Below are 21,705 nucleotides of genomic sequence, written 5' to 3'. Positions count from 1 at the left end.
GGGTAGAGGGAGGGGGTGTGAGAGAGAGGTGCCGAGAGATGGGCTGAGAGAGACCATAGAGAGAAGGGGAGAGTGGAGGGAAGGGGGGGAGAGAGAGGGGGAAGACAGAGAGGCGGTAGAGAGAGACAGAGAGGGGGAAGAGAGACAGGGAGCGGGAGAGAGGGGTAGGAGGAGGGAGTGAGAGAGGGCGGGAGAGAGGGGGCAGAGAGCGGGGGTGAAAGTGGGGGAAGATAGATGGGGAAAGTGTGGGGGTGAGTGGTGGGGGGAGAGGGGGAGAGAGAGTGGGGAGGGAGTAGGTGGGAGAGAGGGAGGGGGAGAGAGGGGGAGAGGGCGGGAGAGGGGGGGCAGAGAGCGGGGGGAGAAAGTGGGGGAAGAGAGATGGGGAGAGTGTGGGGGTGTGTGAGGGGGGTGTGAGAGAGACATAGAGAGGAGAGAGTGGGTGGCAGAGAGAGAGCGGGAGAGAGAAGGGGAGCGAGATGGGGAGAGGGGGGAGAGACGGGGAGAGTGACGGGGAGAGACGGGGAGAGGGGGGGAGAAAGTGGGAGAAGAGAGATGGGGAGAGTGTGGGGGTGAGTGAGGGGAGAGAGGGCGGGAGAGAGGGGGCAGTGAGCGGGGGGAGAAAGTGGGGAAGAGAGATGGGGAGAGTGTGGGGGTGTGTGAGGGGGGTGAGAGAGAGACGGAGAGAGAGGGGAGAGTGTGGATGGGAGAGAGTGAGGGGGAGAGAGAAGGGGAGAGTGACGGGGAGAGACGGGGAGAGAGAGGGGAGGAAGAGGAAGGGGCGAGGGAGGTGGAGAGAGGGGGATAGAAAGGGGGTGAGAGAGGGGGGGACAGAGCGCGTGGAGAGAGAGCGGAGAGAGATTGGGAGACAGATGGAGAAAGAGATGGGGAGAGTGAGAGGGAGAGAGAGGGCAGAGATAAAGGAGGAGAGAGAGTGTAAGAGTGATACAGGGGAGGGGGGGCGAGAGAGCAGGGGTGAGCGAGCGGGGCGAGAGGGCGGGGAATGAGCGAGAGGGGGGCAGAGAGTGGGGGAGAGAGAGGGGGAGAGAGGGGGCTGAGAGAGAGAGTGTGGAGAGAAAGGGTACGATTGAGCGGGAGAGTGAGACGGAGAGAGAGGGAAGAGATAAAGGAGGATAGAGATGGTAAGAGTGAGACAGGGGAGAGAGGGGGCGAGAGAGCGGGGGTGAGAGAGCGGAGGTGAGAGAGCGGGGATTGAGAGAGAGGGGGCAGATAGGGTGAGAGGGGGAGAGAGAGGTGGAGAGAGAGAGGGAAAGAGATGGGAGAGAGGGGGAGAGACAGGGGGAGGGAGACGAAGGGGCGAGGGAGGTGGAGGGGGGACAGAAAGGGAGTGAGAGAGTGGCAAGAGAGCGTGGGGAGAGAGGGGGGAGAGAGATGGGGAGAGTGATGGGGAAAGAGATGGCGAGAGTGAGATGGAGATAAAGGGGAGAGGGGGGCACGAGAGGGAGTGAGAGAGGCGGGCGAAGGGGGATGAGAGGGGGTGAGAGAGAGGGGAGAGAGAGGGGAGAGAGATGTGGGTGAGAGTGGGGGAAGAGAGTGAGGAAAGAGAGTGGGGGAGTGAGAGGCAGAGAGAGAGGGGAGAGGGAGGGGGACAGAGAAGGGAAGAGAGACGGGGAGAGCGACGGAGAGAGGGGGAGAGACGGGGAGAGAGAGTTGGAAGGAGAGGAAGGGGGCGAGGGAGGTGGAGAGGGGGAAAGAAAGAGGGTGAGAGTGTGGGAGAGAGCGGGGAGAGTGAGAGGGGGAGAGAGGTAGGGAATGAGAAATGGAGAGAGAGAGAGGCGAGAGATTTAGGCGACAGAGTTAGTGAAAAGCGATGAGGGGAGAGAGAGTTTGAGGGGTAGAGAGAGAGGGTGAGCGGGGTAGAGAGAGATCTGATAGAGACAGGGGATGAGAGAGCGGGGTAGAGAGAGGGGAGAGGGAGGGGGAGAGATGGGGAGAGGAGAGAGGGGTTAGAGGGGCGAGAGTGGGGGACAAAGAGGGGAGAGTCGGGGGGGAGATAGGGGAGAGAGAGGGGGAGAGCGATGGGGAGGGGGAGAGACGGAGGGGGAGCGAGGGGGAGGGAGATGAATGGAGCGAGGGAGTGGGTTAGGGAAGGGGCAGAAAGGGGGAGATAGTTCGGGGAGAGAGAGGGGAGAGAGATGGGGAGAGAGATGGGGAGAGAGATGGGGAGAGTGAGAGGGAAAGGGAGAGAGAGGGGAGAGTGGGAGTGCAAAAGGAGGCGAGAGAGGCGGGCGAGAGGGGAGCAAGAGGGGGTGAGAGAGGTTCAGAGAGAGAGGGGCGAGGGGGGATAGAGAGTATGCGAGAGAGAGGGGTAGGGAGAGTGGGGAGAGAGAGAAGGGTAGAGAGCGTGGCGAGCGAGGGGGCGAGACGGGGATGAGAAACCGGGCGAGAGAGGGGGAGAGAGAGGGGGATAAAGAGGGGGGAGAGAGAGTGGGGAGAGAGGGGGGATAGGGGGCATAAAGAGAGAGAGTGTGGAGAGAAAGGGGGAAGATAGAGCGAGAGAGAGAGCGGGGAGATAGGGGGGAGAGATAGAGGGAGAGAGAGCGAGAGCGTGGTGGGGGGAGAGAGGGGGGAGGGGGAGAGAGAGAGGGGGAGAATGAGACCGGACGAGTGAGTGGGGGTGAGAGCGTGGGGGCTAGATTGTTGGGTGAGAGAGGGTGGCTCGACAGAGTGGGGCAGAGAGAAGGGGCGAGAGAGAGAGAGGCAGAGAGGGGGGAGAGATGGGGGAGAGAGTGGGGGAGAGACCGGAGGAGAGAATGGGGGAGTGAGTGGAGGGAGAGAGTGTGGGGAGAGAGTGTGGGAGAAGGGGTAGTGAGTGAGGGAGAGAGTGGGGAATAGAGTGGGGCAGAGTGAGAGGGTGAGAGAAAGAGTGAGTGAGAGAGGGAGAGAGAAGGGAGAAGGTTCGGTGGCAGAGTGTGGAGAGAGTTAATGAAGAGAGAGGGGGAGAGAGAGTGAGGGGGTATAGAGAGAGGGGGTAGAGAGAGAGGGTGAAGCGCGGGGAGAGCCAGTGAGAGGAGATGAAAGGGGGAGGGAGAGTGAGGTGACAGAGTGAGGGGAGAGAGGGAAGGGCAGAGAGAGAGGGGCTCGAGAGACGGATGTGAGAGAGGGAGAGAGGGAGGGGAGAGAAGGGAGGGGAGAGAACGAGGGGAACTGAGGGTGAGAGAGAGAGAGGAGAAAGAATGGGAGAGAAAGGGAGTGGGGAGGGAGAGGGGGTGAGAGAGGGGGGAGAGAGAGAGACGGGAGACAGAGGGGAGAGAGAGAGAGAGGGGACAGAGAGGGGGGAGAGAAAGAGGGGGAGAGAGAGAGGGTGGAGAGCGAGAGGGGGAGAGAGTGGGGCGAGAGATTGGTGCGAGAGAGAGGGGGAAGAGAGAGGCGGAGAGGGAGGGGAAAGAGTGAGGGTGAGAGAGAGGGTGAGAGAGGGGTTGAGAGAGAGGGGCGAGAGGGGAGAGAGGGGGAAGAGGTGGCGAGAGAGGGATGAGAGAGGTTGGAGAGAGGGGAAAGTCAGAGAGCGTGGGAGAGAGTGGGGAGAGAGAGGGGGAGATGTAGAGAGGGGGACAAAGAATGGAAGAGAGAAGATGGAGAGGGGAGAGATAGAGGGGAGAGAGACAGAGAGAGAGAAAGGGTTGAGAGACAGGGGTAGAGAAGTGGAGTAGTGAAAAGGATAAAAAGAGAGGGGGAGAGAAGTGGGATGAGAGAGAGGGCGAGAGAGGGGGACAGAGGAAGTGGGAGAGAGAGAAGGGGAGAGAGGGAGGGCGGAGAGAGTGGGGGAGAGGGAGTAAGGGACAGTGAGTGGGTAGAGAGAGAGAGACAGAGTGAGAGAGAAAGGGGGAGAGAGAGAGGAGGAGGGTGAGTGAAGTGAGAGAAAGGTGAGAGAGAGGGGAGGGAGAGAGGGGGAGAGAGAGGCCACGAGGGAGGGGGGCGAGAGCGGGGTGAGAGAGAGGTGGGAGAGAGAGAGAAGCGGGGGGAGAAACAATGGTGGGGGAGAGAGAGATGTAGGCGAGAGAGAGAGGTGGGGGAGAGAGAGAGGTGAGTGAGAGAGAGGTGTGGGTGAGAGAGGTCGGGGAAAGAGAGAGGGGGAAGAGAGAGGAGGAAAGAGATAGGGGGAAGAGAGGGAAGGGCAGAGAGAAGGAGGGCGAAAGAGGGGAGTAGGGCCAACGGAGAGGGGTCAAGCGAGAGGGCGGAGAGAGGAGGAGGAGAGAGAGGGGGAGAGAGGGGAGAGTGGAGGGGGTGAGAGGGATAGAGAGAGAGGGGGAGCGGGGGAGTGAGAGATGGGGAGACAGAGAGGGGGAAAGAGAGCCGGGAGAGAGAGAGAGGAGAGAGAGGAGGCAAGGTAGAGGGAGAGAGAGAGGTGAGTGAAACGGGCAGAGAGAGAGGGAGAAAAAGAGGGGAAGGAAGCGAGAAAGCGAGGGGCAAGAGAGGGTGACGAGCGAGAGGGGAGACAGAGGGGGTGTGACAGAGAGAGGGGAGGGAGAGGGGGAGAAAGAGAGGTGAGAGAGGGGGAGAGAGAGGGTGGGAGATAGAGTGGGGGAGTGAGTGGGGGGAAGAGTGGGGGGATTGAGTGGGGGGAGAGAGGGTATAGAGAGTGTGGGGAGAGGGGGAGTGAGGGGGTAAACAGTGGGGGAGAGAGAGGGAGGGAGTGAGAGGGGGAGGGGAGGGGGAGTGAGGTGACAGAGTGAGGGGGTCAAAAGAGGGGGCGAGCGAGGGGGAGACAGGAAGGGGAGAGAGGGAAGGGGAGAGAGGGAGGGGGAGAGAGGGAGAGGGAGAGACAAGGAGTGGGGAGAGAGTGGGGGAGAGAGAGGGGGGAGAGAGAGGGGGAGAAAGGGAAAGGTGAGAGTGAGGCAAGAGAAGAGGCAAGAGATGGGAAAAGAGAGAGGGAGAGTGAGGGCGAGAGCGAGCGGGGAGCGAGAGACAGAGCGTGGAGAGAGAGGGGGTGGCAGAAAGGGGCGGGGGAAGACGGAGGGGGAAGACAGAGAGCGGGGGAGAGTGGGGAAGAGAGGGGGAGATGGAGATAGAAGAGACGGAGAGAGGTGAGAGGGCAGATGGAGAGGGGCGAGAGTGGATAGAGAGAGGAGAGAGAGACGGGGGTAGAGAGACAGGGGTAGAGAGAGGGGAGTATTGAGAAGGATAAAGAGAGGGGGTGGAGAGAGAAGGGGCGAGAGAGGGGGGCGAGAGAGGGGGACAGGGGGAGTGGAGAGAGTGAGAGAGAGAGAGTGAGGGGGAAAGAGGCATTGGGAGAGAGAGGGGAGAGAGAGGTGGTGAGAGAGAGAGGTGAGGGAGATAGAGAGGTAAGTGAGAGAGAGGTGGGGGAGAGAGAGGTGGGGGAAAGAAAGAGAGGGGGAAGAAAGAGCGAGGGAAGAGAGAGGGGCAGAGAGAGGGGGAAAGATAAGGGGCGAGATAAGGTGGAGAGATTGGGGGAGAGATCGGGAGAGATAGGGGAGAGGTACCGGGAGAGATAAGGGAGAGAGAAGGGGAGTGAAAAGGGGAAAGAGAAGGGGAAAGATGGGGAGAGACAGGGGTTAGAGAGAGATGGATTAGAGAGAGAGAGAACGGGACAGAAAGGGGTCGAGTGGAAGGGTCGAGAGAGGGGGTTGATAGGGGGTAGTCGAGTGAGGGTTTTCGAAGGGAGTGGTTGTGAGAGGTGTGTCGAGAGAGGGGGGACAATGAGGGGGTCGAGAGAAGAGGGCTGAGAGAGGGGTGTCGAGAGAGTGGGTCGATAGAGGGAGAGTGAGGGGAGGGGGAGAGAGAGGGGTCAGAGCGTGGGGGAGAGTGAGTGAGGAGAGAGAGTGGTGGGGAGAAAGGGGGCAGAGAGGGGGTAGAGATGGGGGGAAATGAGAGAGAGTGGAGAGAGAGAGAGAGTGAAGGGTGAGGGATGGGGAGAGCAAGGTGTGAGCAAGAGAGACGGGCGAGAGAGTGGGTGAGCGAGAGACAGACAGGGAGATGTGCAAGTCTGAGTGAGTGAGTGAGGGGACGGAAATGAGAGAGAGTCTGAGAGATCGAGAGAGAGTGCGTGATAAGGGGACAAGAGAGAGAAAGATAGAAAGAGGGGGAGAGCGAGATAGGGAAAGATACAAGGTGAGCTAGAGAGAGAGGGACATGAGTGAGAAGCACGCGAGGGGGGGAGAGAGAGAGTCAGGTGAGAGAGAGGGATGAGGTGGAGAGTGAGTGAGTGGGTGAGAGAGTGTGTGAGGGGAAGAGAGATAGAAAGAGAAGGTGAGAGAGGGGCTGAGAGAGAGAATGAGCGTGAGAGGGTGAGAGATAGATAGTGAGGGAGTGAGAGAGGGGATCGAGAAAAAGAGACAGAGAGTCTGAGAGAGAGAGAGAGAGATGACTCAGGGAGGACCAGTCCAGCAGAGGTGAGAACAGGACCCTTACAAGATGGTGGGAATGAAACCGAGATTGTTGCTGTTCCTTACCCAGCTCTGTGTCCATGTCCTGTCTTCCGGGTCTGAATACAGAAGACCACTAAGCCCCTCTGTGCTATTTACTGTGAGTGATCTTACCGGCTGCAGGATCTACTGAACGCTCCAGACCTCCCTCTCCATCTCTCTCTGGCTGACTAAGCATCTTTGATGCAGTAAAGGACGAGACAGGAGTTAGGGAATTCGGCTGAGGCAGGAACATCCTGATTACCTGCAGGTGACAGATAAATAGACAGAATGGGAAGTTAGACTGATGCAGTGAGGTTTACACATGGAGGATCTGGAAAATCCCTGTCTCCATCCCTGGCCTGTGCTGCTGTGTCTCTCTGGAATGGGGAATTCCATTGGCTCAGGATCTGGAGTAGCTGCAAGAGTGAGAGACACTGACAGAGGCAGCAATTAGACCCAGAGAGTGAGGGATACCACATGGTGAGAGACTGAGTGATATCACCAGAGTGCTGGAAGGTATCAGGATCACACAATGGTCATGATGAAAGGGTTGTGATTCATGTTGTGCTGGGATGCGTACTCACTGACGGTTGAAATACGAGTGGGACAGGTGATGGCCTCGTGCTATTCTCACCCGACTGTTCATCCAGATGTTAATGCCGGTGTCCAGTATAACCCATCTAACTGCTGAATATTCTTTCAGGAAGAAAATCTGTTATAGGCAGCGGGTCTGGCCTACACATGATCCAGACCCAGAGCGATGGGGCTGACTCTAAACTGATCTCTGTAATGATCCAGCAAGGCGCTCAGCTCAAGGCCAGCTCGGGGTGGGCATGCGATGCTGGCCAGCCAGAGACAGCAACATCCCATGAGTGAATTAAACATAACACTGCTGGGAGTTGTCTCTTCGGTTCCTTTTATATCTTTCCCCTCTCATCCTGAACCTAGGCCCTTCAGTTCTGCACTACCCCATCCCTGGGAGCAGTGTCCTGGCCAATCATGTCGGTAGGCTTATGGGCAGGACTTTAAGCTGACAGATAGGATGCAGAGGATTCAGGTGAAAGGAGCTTTCCAAATCCAAAAAGAAATGGCAATGTAGCTGAAGACAAGCAGAAAGGAACAGGAAGAGACAGAGTTTAACTGAAACTGTACATCAGTGAATTGGACTGTGACAAGAAATTGTGGAAAGAGTCAATTGTAATGTTCTTTTTTTCGACTGGATAAAGTCTCTGCAATAAGGTGGATGGACTGTGGTACAGAGATAAATGAGATTTAGTGGTGACAGGGTGAACAAAAGGTGGAACATGAATGTTCTATTGTACACCTCCTTGAGGGGTGTCAGGGAGTGCAGGATGGGTAACCCTGACAGTAATGGGTAACAAAGGCATTACAGAGAAAGCATTTGACCTCAGATGATGAAGCTGAATCAGTCTGAATGCAGATTCTGGGTAACACGTGCCAAAAACACAAGCAGGAGAACAGTTTAGAGGCTGCCTAACAGCATTTCATTGCTCAGACCTGTTACACATTCCAATGAATTCCTATGTACTGCAAAGGCACTGTGATAATTCTGGGAGACTTCAGTCTTTGTATAATCTGGGACAGTCACATCGGCAAAAGTGATGTTCTCCAAACTCCTCTTTGAATGTTTGTGTCAGTGTTTCTTTGAATAACACATTGTGCAAACGGCCAGGGAGGTGGCTATCTCAGATCGACCGTTGGGTGATGACGCTGAGGGAAGGAGTAATGTCACACTGAGATATCCTCTGGGAAATTGTAGTGTAGTGGAATTCAGCGAGATGATGGATTTTTAATGTGACCATAAAGCACACCCTACAATCACAACCAAAGCTATTGACATGTGTTTGAGAGGAGAACTGACCAAGGTAAACACGGGAAACAGTGAAGTGTATGGCTGGTAATGGACAGTGCGAAACGTTTACAGTCATAGAGATATACAGCACAGAAACAGGGCCTTCGGTTCAACTCATCCATGCCACCCACATATCCTAACATAATCTCATCACATTTGCCAGCACTTGGCCCAAATTCATCTCAACCCTTCCTGTTCGTATACCCATCCAGATGCCTTCTAAATATAGTAATTGTACCAGTCTCCACCACTTCATCTGGCAGGTCATTCAATAAACGCAACACCTCCACATCAAAACGTTGTCCCTTAGGTTCCTTTTATATCTTTCCCCTCTCATCCTGAACCTAGGACCTTCAGTTCTGGACTACCCCACCCCAGGGAAAAGACCTTGTCTGTTAATCCTAACCATGCCTCTCATGGTTTTATAAAATTCCATATGGGTTACCCCTCAGCTGCAGACATTCCAGGGAAAGCAGGCTCAGCCCATTTAACCTCTCCTTGTAGCTCAAATCCTCCAACCCTGGTAGCATCTTTGCAAATCTTTTCTAAGCCCTTTCAATTTACACAATATTCTTCCGAGAGGGAGGAGATAAGACTTTCACACAATATTCCAAAACTGGCTTATCCAATATCCTGTATAGCTACAACATGACCTCCCAACTCCTCTACTCAATGCACTGATCAGTAAACACAAGCATACCAAACACCTTCTTCACTATCCTATCGACCCACAATTCTCCTTTCAAGGAACAATGAACCTGCACTCCAAGGTCTCTTTGTTCAGAAACACTCCCTGGGACATTAACATTTCGTGTATCAGTCCTGCGAAGAGTTGCTTTCCCAAAATGCAGCGCTTCTTATTTATCTGAATTAAGCTCCATCTCCCACTCCTCAGCCCATTGGCCCATCAGTTCACCAAACCATTGTAATATGAAGTAACATTCTTCACTGTCCACTACAACTACAATTTTGGTGTCATCTGCAAACTTACTAACTACACCTGCTGTTTTCACATCCAAATCATTTATATAATTAATGGAAAGTAGTGGACCCAGCACCTATCCTTGTGGCACTCCACTGGTCTCAGGTCTCCAGTCTGAAAAAGCAACCCTCCACAACCACCCTCTGTCTTCTACCTTTAAGCCAGTTTTGTATCCAAATGGCTGGTTTTCCCTGTATTCCGTGAGATCTTTCCTTACTCTCCAATCTCCCATGTGGAAACATTTCGAACACCTTACTGAAGTCCATATCACTCACATCCACCGCGCTGCCCTCATCAATCTTTTTGTTACTTCTTCAAAAAATTCAATATCTTGAGACATGATTTCCCACGCACAAAGCAATGCTGACTATCCCCAGTTAGATATTGCCTTTCTAAATACATGTAATTCCTGTCCCTCATGTATCCGTCCTTCAACGTGCCCATGACTGACGTCAGGCGAACCAGTCTGTAGTTCCCTGTTTTGTCCTTACCAGCCTTCTGAAGAGGTGGCACCACGTTTGCCAACCTCCATTCTTCTGGTACCTCACCTGTGAATATTGGTGACAAAAATATCTCAGTAAGAGGCCCAGCAATCACTTCTCTATCTGCCCATAGAGTTCTCGGATACAGCTGATCAGAAATAGGGATTTATCCACCTTTAACCGTTTCAGGACATCCAGCACCTCCTCCTTTGTAATATCGACGTTTTAGAAGATGACGTCATCTATTTCCCAATGCTATTTCCCAAACCATCATCCTATTCTATATCTTCCATGTCCTTCTCTACAGGAAATAAATGTTCAGTATCTCCCCCATCTCCTGCAGCTCCATGTGCAGGCAGTCTTGATCATTGAGGGGCCCTATTCTCTCCCTAGAGACAATTTTGCCCTTTATGCATTTGTAAAAACACTTTGGGTTCTACTTAACCCTATTTGCCAAAGCAATCTCATGTCCCGTATTTGCCCTCCTGATTTCCCTCTATCCCTACACAACATTGCAATCACCCCTCACTGACTAATCCCTATACAACACTGCACTCACCTCCTCCCTGACTGATCCCTACCCAACATTGCACTCACCCCCTCCCTGACAGATCCCAAACCAACACTGCACTCACTTCCTCCCTGACTGATCCCTGCCCAACACTGCCATCTCCCCCTCCCTGACGGATCAGTAACTAACACTGCAATCTCCCCTCCCTGACTGATGCCTACCCAAGACTGTAATCACCCCCTCACTGACTGATCCCTACTCAACACTGCAATCTCCCCTCCCTTACTGATGTCAACCCAACCCTGCAACTCCCCCTCACTGACTGATACCTACACTACACTGCAATCTCCCCTCCCTGACTGATGCCTACCCAATATTGTAAGCTCCACCTTCCTGACTGATCCTTACCCAACATTGCAATCACCCCCTCCCTGACTGATCCCTACCCAACACTGCAATCTACCCCCCGACTGATCCCAACCCAACCCTGCAATCTCCCCTACACTGACTGATCCCTACCGAACACTGCAATCTCACCCTTCCTGACTGATCCCTACCCAACACTGCAATCTCCCCCTCCCTGACTGATCCCAACCCAACACTGCAATCTCACCTCCCTGACTGATCACTACTCAAAACTGCAATCGCCACTCCCTGACTGATGCCGACACACACTGCAATCTCCCCCTCCCTGACTGATCCCTAACCAAGACTTAACCCCACCTCCTTGACTGATCCCTACCCAACACTTCAATCTCCCCCCGACTGATCCCAACCCAACCCTGCAATCTCCCCCTCCCTGACTGATCCCTACCCAACACTGCAATCTCCCCCCCGACTGATCCCAACCCAACCCTGCAATCTCCCCCACACTGACTGATCCCTACCGAACACTGCAATCTCCCCTCGCTGACGGATCCCTACCCAACACTGCAATCTCTCCCCGCGACTGATCCCAACCCAACCCTGCAATCTCCCCCTTCCTGACTGATCCCTACACAACACTGCATTCACCCACTCCCTGACTGATCCCTACACAACACTGCGCTCACCCCCTCCCTGAATACTCCCTACCCAACACTGTAATCTCCCCCTCCCTGACTGATCCCAACCCAACAGTGCAATCTCCCCCTCCCTGACGGATCAGTTACTAACACTGCAATCTCCCCTCCCTGAATGAACCCGACCCAACACTGTAATCACCCACTTCGTGACTGATCCCTACCCATCACTGCAATCTCCCCTCCCTGACTGATGCCTACCCAATACTGCAATCTCCTCGTCCCTGCCTGATCCCTACCCAACACTGCAATCTCACCCTCCCTGACTGATGCCTACCCAACACTGTAATCTCCCCCTCGCTGACTGATCTCAAACCAACACTGCAATCAACCTGACTGATGCCTACCAAAGACTACAATCATCCCCTCCCTGACTGATCTCTATCCAACACTGCACTCACACTCTCCCTGACTGATGCCGACACAACACTGCAATCTCCTCCTCCCTGACTGATCCTGTCACAACATTGTAACCTCCCCCTTCCTGACTGATCCTTATCCAGCATTGCAATCACCCCTCCATGAATGATCACTACTCAACACTGCAATCGCCACTCCCTGACTGATCCCTACCCAACACTTCAATCTCCCCCCGACTGATCCCAACCCAACACTGCAATCTCCCCCTCCCTGACTGATCCCTACACAACACTGCAATCTACCCCTCCCTGACTGATCCTGACACAACAGTGTAACCTACCCCTTCCTGACTGATCCTTATCCAGCATTGCAATCTCCCCCTCCCTGACTGATCACTACCCAATACTGCAATCATCACCATCCTGACTGATTCCTGCCCCAAACTGCAATCACCACCGCCAGACTAATCCCCAGGCAACACTGCAATCTCACCCTCCCTGACTGATCCCTACCGAACACTGCAATCACCCCTCCCTGCCTGATGCCTACACAACACTGTAATCTCCCCCTCGCTGACTGAACTCAAACCAACATTGCAATCAACTCCTCCCTGACTGATGCCTACCAAAGACTGCAATCACCTCCTCCCTGACTGATCCCTATCCAACACTGCACTCACACTCTCCCTGACTGATGCCGACACAACACTGCAATCTGCCCCTCCCTGACTGATCCCTAACTAGACTTAAAAGACCCCCTCCCTGACTGATCCCTACCCAACACTGCAATCTCCCCTCCCTGACTGATCCCTACCCAACACTGAAATCTCACCCCCTCATTAACTGATCCCGACCCAACACTCCAATCTCCCCCTCCCTATCTGATGCCTACCCAACCCTGCAATCTCTCCCTCCCTTACTGATCCCTACACAACACTGCACTCACCCCGTCCCTGACTGATCCCTACCCAACACTGTAATCTCCCCCTCCCTGATTGATCCCTACCCAACACTGCAACCTACCCCTCCCTGACTGATCTCTATCCTACAATGTAATCTCCCCCTCCCTGACTGATCCCTCCCCAACACTGTAATCTACCCCTCCCTGACTGACCCCTAGTCAACACTCCAATCTCCCCCTCCCTGACTGATCCCCAACCAACAAAGTCATCTCCCCCTCCTGACCCAACTCTCCCAGATCAGGACAAAGAGATGCAGGTATTAATAATTAATCCTGTCCTTTGTGTATTTGAGCTGAAAATGTGTTGCTGGAAAAGCGCAGCAGGTCAGGCAGCATCCAAGGAACAGGAGAATTGACGTTTCGGGCATCAGCCCTTCTTCAGAAAATTCCTGAAGAAGGGCTGATCCCCGAAATGTCGATTCTCCTGTTCCGTGGATGCTGCCTGACCTGCTGCGCTTTTCCAGCAACACATTTTCAGCTCTGATCTCCAGCATCTGCAGTCCTCACTTTCTCCTTTGTGTATTTGACTGTGGCAACATTGAGATAACACTATGTGCTCTCAATCTCCAGAGTGTTCGATGGGGCACTTCGAGGAAGCTTTCCTCCAGATCTAAGTCCATTCTCAAACTAATCTGGGATATTTACATGAGAACCGTTTCAGTGAAGATTCACTTTGAATCATTTCTGTGCCTTACTGTAGTTAGCTGGGAACACTGATAACCTGGGCAGCACTGTTCCTGGGAAGTTTGATGGGAGTCAGATTAAATAGAGATTTCTGGGTCCCATTACTTCATATGGAAGAGATAAAGTCCCACAAGTGCACATTGAGATGCTGATGGTGTTGTCCAGTTATTTCTAAAAACAAGGTAAACAACCCAACCAGAATGTTCGCAGTGAGGTGACAGTGGGGGAGCACTTGGAACCAGTGACCACAGTTCTATTAATATTGTAATCATTGTGGAGTGAGTCAAAATGTTCCCCAGGTGCTAGTTCGACATTGGGGCAAAGCACATTTTGACGGAATTAGCCAGAAGCTTGCAGGGGTTGGGTTGAGAAGTTTGTTTGCAGGCAACTGGACCTCTGGTAGGTGGAAGTTCTTTAAATGTGGGACAGCTACAGTTCAAGATCTGTCCGTTCCTGTGAGTGTGAAGAGCAAGGTTAGCAGGAATAAGGAACCCTGGATGACAAGAGACATTGAGGCTTTAACCAGAAAAAAAGCAGGCATGGCTCAGGTACAGGCAGCTGGGGTCAAGGGAATCCCTGGTGATACATAGGGGACAGAAGAGTTTACTGAAGAAGGGAATCAGGAGGGCAGATGACCTTGGCTGAGAAGATTTGGGTGAATCCAAAGAGATTCTTGAAGGACAATGAAGGAAAAAGAATATCTATAGAGAGACTAGGACCCCTCAAGAACCAAAGTGGACATGTTTGTGCAGAATCGCAGGAGTTATTTCTCCTCTGTTTTGACCGTGGAGAAGGACATGAAGGCTTGGGAATTTGGGGAAGTTAGTGATGATCTCTTGGGGACAGTCCATATCACAGGAGAGGAAGTGTTGAATGCATTCGAATGTATGAACATGGAAAAATCTCCTGATCCTGACCAAACATATTCAACAACACTGCAAGAGGCGAGAGAAGAAATTGTGGGGTCCCTGGCTGATCTTTTTGCATCATCGTTAGCCACGGGTGAGGTCCCAAAGATTGGAGGTCAGCAAATGTTGTGCCCTTATTCGAGAAGGGCTGCAAAGAAAAAACTGGAACATGAAATCAGACAGCCGAACGTGTGTGGTCAGTAAGTTACTTGAGAAGATTCTGAGAGATTAGATGTACATGCATTTGGAAATACAGATTTTGATTGGGAGTAGTCAGCATAGCCTTGTGCGTGGGAGACCATGCCTCACAAATTTGTTAGCGTTCTTTGATGAAGTGATCAGGAAGTTTGACGAACAGACTCTACAGATGTGTAGACATGTAGACTCTACAGATTTCAGTAAGGTGTTTGATAAGGTTCCGCATGGTACCTTGCTCTGGAAGGTTAGATCGCATGAAATCCAGGGGGCGTTGGCAAACTGGGTACACAACTGGCTTGATAGCAGGAAGCAGAGGGTAACAGTCAGACTGGAGGCCTGTGACTAGTGGGGTGCTTCAGTGGTCATAGAATCATAGAATCCCTCCTCTGTGGAAACAGGCCCTTCAGCCCAACAAGTCTTATGGCCCTCTGAAGATTATTCCACACAAACCTATTCCCCTACCCTGTTAATCTACGTTTTCCCCTGACTAATGCAACTTACTTACACATCCATGAACACTATAGGCAACTGAGCATTGCCAGTTTACCTGACCTGCACATCTTTGGTTTGTAGGAGGAAACCGGACCACCCAGAGGAAAGCCACGCAGCCACGGGGAGAATGTACAAACTCAGTTGGTGTTGCATGATGTCTCAGTTATTGTCACTACTGCCGCAAAGTGCCAAGGACCCGGGTTGGACCCCAGCCTCGGGTGACTGTGTGGAGTTTACACATTCTCCCTGTGTCTGCGTGGGTTTCCTTTGGGTGCTCCGACTTCATCCTACAATCCAAAAATGCGCAGGTCAGATGAATTGGCCAGGCTAAATTGTCCATAGTGCTAGGTGCATTCGTCCAGGGTAAATATTGGGTAAGGACAATGGCTTTAGGTGGGTTATACTTCAGCAGGTCAGTGTGGATTTGTTGGGCCAAATGGCCTGTTTCCATACTGTAGGAAATCTAACCCTAACAGGATCTAAGCCACACAAACCATCCTGTGAGGGTGGAATTGAACCCAGAACCACAGTACTGTGAGGCAGCAGTGCGAACCACTGAACCACTGTGCCACTGATCTGGTCAGTGCTAGGCCCATTGCTTTTTGTTATCTCTATCGATGATTTGGATGAGGATGTTTAAGGCATGATTAGAAAGTTTTCAGATTACACTAAATTAAGTGAGGGAGATTCTCATCAATTGCAACAGGGCCTTGATCAGCTAGGGAACTGGGCTGAGAAATGGCAAATGGAGTTTAATACAGACAAGGGCGAGATCTTGTATTTTGGAAAGACAAATCAAGACAGGGGTTTCATGGTGAATGGTAGGGCTTGAAGGAGTGTAGTGGAGCAGAGAGACCTTGGATTCCAGGAGCACGGTTCTCTGAACTCAGGGAGACAGGGCAGTGAAGAAGGCTTTTGGCACACTGGGCCCTTCACCAGTCATCGAAGTTGGGAAGTTCTGTTGTAGTTGTGCAGGATGTTGGTGAGGCCGCACTTGGAATATTGTGTTCAGTTTTACCCACCTTGCTATAGGAAGGATGTTATTAAACTGGAAAGAGTGCAGAAGAAATTTACAAGGATGTTGCCAGAACTCAACTAGACAGTTATAGAGAGACAAGTTAGGACATTTTCTTTAGTGTGTAAGAGACTGACGGTGGGGGTGGGGGTGAGGAATGTCCTTATAGAGGTGTATAAGATCATGGGAGGCATGGATAAGGTGAATGCCCTCAGTCTTTATCCAAGGTTTGGGAATCGAGGACGAAAGGGCATCAGTTTAAGGTAAAAGAGGAAAGATTATAAGGGAACCTAAGGGTTTTACCCAGACGGTGGTACTCATACCGAATGAACTACCAGTGGAAGTATTCGAGGAGGATACATTTAATAACATTTAAAATACACTTGGACAAATACATGGAGAGGAACGTATTGGAAGGATATGGGCCAAGTGCAGGGAAATGGGGTTAGTGTGGATGGTTCAGTTTGGGCCAAAGAGCCTGTCTCCATGCTGCAGAACTCTATGACTCTATGAACATACCCAGGTTTCCCATAATACAGAAGCGACCAAAGCAACACGAACACGAGCCGGTACAAATGTGAAACAGTCCTGTAGAATTTGGCAGGAAGCCAGCCTGGCCGTGCAGTGAAGGATTCCTGGTACAGGAGCTGTGGTGAGATGCCCAAAGAGAACTGGGGAAGGAAGCTGGAAAGCTCACTCCACTGCCGATAGCCTGGAGGACCCCCGGCTGGGATAAGGCAGCTGGGATCCGGTCACCCCGGGGAAACCTACAGGCTGTGACCGACCTAGGTCTCCTACACAATGAGCAGGACAGAACGTTGCAGGAAAATCTCACCCACATGGGACTACTCCAGTTACAATTGGGAAGAGTCCACTCCAGTGAAAGGAGGGTCTCTGGGGATGGGGAGGCAGCCTCAGGTTACATTGACAATCTGGAAGAACAGTGTAGGGAGCTCCAAGCAGCTGCATGGGTCCTGTACACCTGCAACATGGAGCAACACACATCAGGCCCTAGTAGAAGGTGCCAGGAGCAAATACAATCCCTCGGGAACCAGGACTCCTCCCAGAATGGGATGGTGTGTGCCTTTGGGGTTCTACCTCCCCAGGGAGATAATGACAGGCCCCACACTGACACATCCACACCCTCCCACAGATGGGGTCTCCCACTGCCTGTCTCCCAGGTAACTGCACCTTTTGCCCCGAGCCCTGAGACACATTCGAACTCAGATTCCATGAACCCTGTGGTTAACCAGTGTCAAACAGCTGATGGTCTTACTCCATATACAACCATTCCAGGTACCCAGCTGGTGGGCAGCACCAAAACGATCCCGTCTCGGTCCCAGATACATGTTTGGATGAGATTGACCGACAGTCTGTCATACACAGAGTGGATGCTGAGGAGCAAACTAAATTAATCGACATGTGTCCACGTCCAACAGGCCATCCAGCTATCACTGAGGGCCAACAGCTCGGGAGGGGCATCCGTGATGTGATGAAATAAGCCGTCCTCACTGCTAGAGGGCAGGATTAGGCAGATTCTGTAGAGTTGCTACATAGCTGCAGAACAACAACCAGCGGATTGTCCCTCCCCTCCCCCCGTCAGCTTCCCCCGGAGACTCTGGGGCCTTTTTCTGGGCTTTCAGGGATATGACCTGCACCTCTCTTCGCAATGAGAAACTGGGCCCGAGCCTTTGTCTCCCATGTCTCAGAAAGAAGGAGGGACACCTTGGGATTCGACCCCTCAGATGGCCTCTGTAATGAGATTCTAGATTAGAGTGGTGCTGGAACAGCACAGCAGTTCAGGCAGCATCCGAGGAGCAGTAAAATCGACGTTTCGGGCAAAAGCGCTCCATCAGGAATACAGGCAGAGAGCCTGAAGGTTGGAGAGATAAATGAGAGGACAGTCGGGGTGGGGGGAAAGTAGCATAGAATACAATAGATGAGTGGGCATGGGGATGAAGGTGATAGGACGGGGGGGAGGGTGGAGTGGATAGGTGGAAAAGAAGATAGGCAGGTAGGACAGGTCATGGGACAGTGCCGAGCTGCAAGTTTGGAACTGGGGTAAGGTGGGGGAAGGGGAAGTCGACATTGATGCCCTGGGGCTGAAGTGTTCCGAGGAGGAAGATGAGGCGTTCTTCCTTCAGGCGTCTGGTGGTGAGGGTGAGGCGGTGAAAGAAGCCCAGGACCTTCATGTCCTTGGCAGAGTGGGAGGGGGAGTTTAAACGTTGGGCCACGGGTTGGTGGGGTTGATTGGTTCGGGTGTCCCAGAGATGTCCCCTAAAGTGCTCAGCTAGGAGGCGTCCAGTCTCCCCAATGTAGAGGAGACCGCATTGGGAGCAATGGATACAATAAATGATATTGGTTGGTGTGCAGGTAAAACTTTGATGGATGTGAAAGGCTCCTTTAGGAACTTGGATGGAGGTGAGGGAGGAGGTGTGGTTGCAGGAGGCTTGGGCCTTCTGCTACTTAACTGCTGAATACGAAATAAACTTTAGGGATTTCCACATTGTGTTACAGGAGCTCAAGGATCACAAGCGATTGGTCGTGTTTCCCCGAGAACTGGTGTATGGTCGTGAGATACTGAGCACACAGCCCGGACAAGGGGTCAGAGTTCAGACAGTGTTACCTCAGGAAGCCCATCAGGAAAAATTCTTAGAAACAAAATTAAAAACGGGCTGAGACCAGGAGGGAAGGCTCCTCCCACAGCTTGTCCCATGCACATCAGGCTCTTGTAATGGGCTAGTCAGTAAACTCACAGGGAATTCCTTGTTCACTAACATTTACCATAAAACTGACACTCATCATAATAAATGCATCAGGTGTACACTAAGCAGAATGGCGTCCTTCCTCATTAAAATTATTATGCTCCCAACTGGCCCACAGGATAATGGGATGAAGGGCTGGGAAATATGAGGGAAAACCCAGAACAGTAATTAACAGATGAATGAAAATAATGATGTAGCCACGGTATACAGGGCAGGAGTGTGACCGGTCAGTACGTTGACTTTGCTAATTTGGAGAATAAACTCAGAATCCTGACCCAACAACTCTCTAATAATCCTGGGAATGACTGAATAAAGGAAACCCAGGGGAGAATGCAGGTAAGTGGAGTTGAAATGCCCATCAGCCATGATTGAATGGCGGAGTGGACTCGATGGGCCGAATGGCCTTACTTCCACTCCTATGTCTTATGGTCTTATCTTCAGACCATGGGACAACTAGTGGAACATCAGGTTAACCATCACTTAGAGACCAAACTGGAGGGTCACACCAAAACGATTAACCAAATCATCCAGGACCCAAGCAGAGGTGACGGTGAGCAGTAAAACCACACCCTGTGCAGTATCTACGGTAACGGGATGATGGAACAGCTGAAGAAGGAACTCAGGCGGGCCAGCCAAGGGAAAATCCCATCCTGGATTCGTGACAAAGAGCGTAAATATTTGTTCCAGGAGAACACCTGCACGAACATCTCTCACTGTGAGTGACCAACGGCTGGGTTAATAACAGATGCCAGGACACTCTCGAAAGGGACACCTGGGCTTGGTACGAGGGATTCCAATTAACCCAAATGACCAAAGTTAGGATGAAGTCCAAATTATCAGAGTTGTATAAAACAAGGTATTTGGATGGGCTACCATGATTACCTCCCACTTACTGTGGAGATAGAGGGAACATTGACAGGGACCATACTTACGTAATGTGAAGGACCAGGTCATACCATGACATTCCCATAGCCTGTTATCCAAGAATTCGGCTCCTCTCACATCGGCTGTGGTCCTAACTGCACTCACCTTGATACATCTCGGGATACCGGTGGTTAGGATTGCAGGCTGTAACAGATGGGTACGATCATGGTGAATAATGCCTGGACACACCCCCAGGGGCTGGAAGGTAGATGGAACTACCCGGGTGATCACTTTAGTTTCATTCATTTGCATTGTTTGAGGGTTCCTGGCTGGGCCAGTATTGATTTCCTGCCCATAGTTGGCATTACAACAGATTGGCCATGTTAAATTGCCCATTGTGTCAAGGGATATTCGGGCTAGCTGGAATAGCCAGAGGAAATGCGGGGTTTCAGGGACATCATCGAGGGATTGGGTCTGACTTGGATTCTCTTCAGAGGGTCATTGTGGACTCAGTGGGTGGAACGGCCTGATTCTGTGTTGTCAAGATTTTTTGATATCACTTATCAGCCATAAGACCATCAGTTTGGCCAATGTACACAATGGCTATTGCACAGACAGCTGTTTACTCTGACAACAAGCATAACCAACTAAAAAAAATAGGTTTGTAATTTATTGCATAAGCTTCTTTTCTTTCCATTCAAGTGGATGAGTTGGGGGAGATGTCACAAACTCCTGGCTAAAACACAGATAGACAGCCAAGGTTTATTGGCCAAGGAAATCTTGCAAATCAGAAAACCCGCACACCAGGCACAGCACAAACACAGCATAATGTAAAAGGCAACAGTTATTCTGGACAGACGTTTCCAACAAACAAATGAGGGCCCAGACAGGAAGGCACCGGTTCCTGCTACACAAAGAAACTAACAGGAATAAGCCATCCAAATGATTGGCAATGCTTCAAACTATTAACGGATTCTCCTAATTGGCCACAATGATCGAAAGTTCCTGAAAACCATCCAGAAATGAATAAAAACAGGGTTCATCTGCAGATTGATTGCCCGAATCTCTGGAGGCCTTCTGAGGAGACCAGCATGGCAAGAGACAGAGACCATCTGACTATCCAGAGAGAGAGAGCAAGAGAGAAAAGAGTTTGGCAGACCCAGAGGCAAAACCGCGGAGAGAGAGAGAGAGAGAGAGAGAGAGAGAGAGAGAGAGAGGCTGAAGCAAAACCCAGGAGCATGGGAGAGAGGGAATATGAAAAACCATCGAGAGAGAGTGGAAACCAACTGGAATAAAGAGTATCACCCCTTCAGTCTGTCCATGTTTTAACTCCTGATTGTCTCAGTCTGACTTCACTTCTCTCCCTCTCTCTGTCCTCTCTCCCTCTGCCCTTTTGTCTCTCTCTCTGTCTGTCTTTCTCTCACTCTCTCCCTTTCCCTGTCTCTCTCTGCCCATCTTTCTCCTACACCCCTTCTCCATCGCCACTCTCTCGATCTCTCTCTCCCTTTTTCTCACCATCCCTTTCTGTTATTCACTATTTCAAACCTGAAAGATCTCACCTAATTTTGAACCTCCTCAAAAATACAATGCCCCCCATTTTCACTCTCCTCCCAAATATCCCCTTCCCCAAATATCTTCCCTCCCAAATAATTGCCCCACCAAATATTTTGCTGCCCCCAACATTGCTGTGAGCCCCACTCCCTGGGGCAGAGGGAAATGAGTGGAAAAGTGTGGACCTGGAAAAGCCCAGCAGGTCAAGCCTGAACCATCGACTCTCCTGGCTGACCTGCTGTGCTTCCCCAGCTCCACACTTTGTAACTCTGAGTCTCCAGCATCTGCAGTCCTCACTTTCTCACCCAGGTAAATGAGTCTGGTTTGGCTGACTGGCCTGTGGCTGTTTTCATGCACAGCCAGTTCCCAGTGCCAGAATTACAGGTTTGCATCACATATGGAGTCTTTTCTGCCCATTCTCCCTCCTCCCCCATTAAATGATCCTGGTCCTGTTCAGGAACCTCAGTATTGGCCCCTGAATGGCCTCACTGGCTATCCTTTCTCTGGAGACTTCTTCTCTGTCCTGTCTCAGACTTTGCATCTCATGCTATCCCTCCCTCAATTTCTCCCTCTCTCTCTCTGACAACAGATCCTCCTTTCTCCACCAACCCCAAAA

Source organism: Chiloscyllium punctatum, chromosome 16 (assembly GCF_047496795.1).
Source record: "Chiloscyllium punctatum isolate Juve2018m chromosome 16, sChiPun1.3, whole genome shotgun sequence".
In the NCBI taxonomy this organism is placed as follows: domain Eukaryota; kingdom Metazoa; phylum Chordata; class Chondrichthyes; order Orectolobiformes; family Hemiscylliidae; genus Chiloscyllium; species Chiloscyllium punctatum.
This window is presented reverse-complemented; position numbering follows the sequence as displayed.